Genomic DNA, 2550 nt, shown 5'->3' on the forward strand with positions numbered 1-2550 from the left:
TACTCCAAAGTGGGCAGGCATGTTATATTTCAAGGACTTCAGGGGTTTAGGTCTTGGCAAATTCGTGAAGGGTCTGGTAGTGAATGCACTGCTTTGGTGGCTCAGGTATTTGTGATTTTTTTTTTTTTTTTGATAACGTTCTCATGTAGTCTATCGGACCAGTGTTGCAACGGAGAGTATATCCTCAAAGGAACTCGCAGATCTATCACCTAGCCAATGTGCCTAACCAGCAAATGCTCTCGCTTCCTACAGTCGGAATCTGATAGCCTTCCTTCCTCGTTGTAGATGACACAGCTCAACCACGTTTCACTGGCAAACGGCTCTTCGCCAGTTGAGACAAGACTTTTCGGGATTTACTCCCTGTAAGTAGTGGTCGCCGATCGTCCATTTAACAGAAGCCTCATTCCGGCGCGACTTGTGCTCACCTCTTTAAAATGGGACACGAACCGTGAGCTTCAGAATCCAGCAGGTCACCCTGTGTTGAGGCGGTCAACGAATCCGTGCCGGAAGCATTTTGTTTTGCCTCACTCTGAGGTTTGAGTTTCGCATCGACGCCGCCTCTGGACCAGAAAACAGACCACCTATGGTGGTATTTGTCAAATTCACAAATTGTCTCCAGTTACGTATCGCTACAGAACATATGTACCGGAGAGAGAATGTCACACCATGACGTGTCAAGAGACCTATCAGCCGCAAAAGGCACTCCAATGCGTTGAAACAAGTTAATATTTGGCCACTTCAAAGTTGACTATGCTGAGGTGCACGAGTAAACACTTGGTTGCCGCCTCTACTGACTGAATCTTACATACACATCATGAAATACATAAAATGACGTCTGTATTCAAGGCTGCCTCATCACGTTCGTAGGTAGTGTCGAGGCTGAATCTGACATCGGCTACGAGGTCTAGCAAGCCCGGCGCGGCTTCTACACCTAAGACGAGAAATCGACGCATGAGTCGGCCGCTCAGTGGTTTGATGCAATTGCACCGGACTGGCCCCGTTTTGTGCCCTTCTCGTCACATCCAGCGCTAAACTACGACGACCATTTGTTCCCTCTCCGACTCCCCGAGTGAGACAGAGTACTCCGAGCCGGACTCGCCTGCTCAACAATCTTCTCAATTTCAACCCCCGTAAACTTGAGTATACCAGCCCGCTTCCATGGCTGCCGTATGACGCCTCACCAGACTTGACAACAAAGCGTTGATGCATACCGCCAGTCCTGTCTATGACGTCTTCTAAGACCCTATGGCGGCAATGCCTCCTGGGTGGTGGCAAGCGGTGATCGACAGGGACGGTGATGCAAAAACGAGGGCAAGGAATTATTGTCAATATCACTGAGAACGACCTCCTCGCCTCATCTTCTTGGAAGAAAGGAGACGGTCAGTTACGTCTGCTCTTTTCCGCCTGTGCAGTCAAACGCCATTTGCTGGCCATGTTGCTCATGCAGACTACTTATTATCCCTATAATGGTACAAACTCGCGGAGCAGATCGTCGGCGCAAGGGGGATAGCCTCGTCCAACCAAGGACAACTACGGTACACCCTGTAGAATACTACTATGGCACAAATCACACCTTTTAAATGAACCCGTCGTAGGTAGGTCGAACGAGATACAAGGGCCGAAGATGGGCCAACCGACCACGTTTGTCGACCGTAGCCGCACCGATTTTGAGGCCCCAAGATATGAATCAGTATCCCGGCTTGGTTGCTTACGGGCAAGATCTACGATCTGAACGCAGCATCTACGCCGACAAATGGGTTCGCAGCCATGGAAACAAGCCGCTGTCAACTCAAGCTCCTCATGCTCAAGCAGATGACTTATAGACCTTTGCTCTGCTCGGCCTAGTGACGCTGGAAAGTATCTCGCTCCGAGTGGCTTAATGCAAATGACACCAGACCTAGCGACTCCATTTTGTGCCCTTTTCAAGTCCATTTACTGCAATCAGCTCCATGAATTGGGCTGTTTGCCTGTCTCGCCAACAAAAACATGACATGTGGTATACATGCGCCAGCTCAACAATCATCTTCATTTCAACTCCGATGTGGTCGAGTCATTCCGGCTTGCTTCCCCGGTTGTTCCATTCTTAGCCCGCATGAGGCTTCACCGGCCGTCTGCATTTGTCAACAAGGCAATGATGCATACGGCCAATCTTGTCCACGCAATCCCTTGGGTGACCGCGGCCTGGGAGGCCCCTGGACCGGCAAAAATCTGCTCCAGTGAGGCTGTACTACCAGTGGCTGTTTTGTAAGCTCCATTATTCCGCACATGAGGGCATGTGTAATGCATCGTGGTAGTTGTATTCGACCACTCGAAAAGGCTGGGGTTGTCTTAATGAGGGTGACAAACAGGCAGAGCCGCCACGATACCCACCTTGCGTGCAGCGGCTATGCGCGGGCCCTGTGATTGCAACCAAGCCAAGCTTCCTTCCCAACCTCGACGCAGGGGTTGGTGAGAAATGTGTGAATGGCACAACAAAGTGTTACACCGGTACTCTGCACATGGGGCAGCTCATTCAGCCAACAAGGTGACCAACTCTGTTTTATTTTTCCG

Source organism: Metarhizium robertsii (assembly GCF_000187425.2).
Source record: "Metarhizium robertsii ARSEF 23 chromosome Unknown MAA_Scf_8, whole genome shotgun sequence".
Lineage (NCBI taxonomy): Eukaryota > Fungi > Ascomycota > Sordariomycetes > Hypocreales > Clavicipitaceae > Metarhizium > Metarhizium robertsii.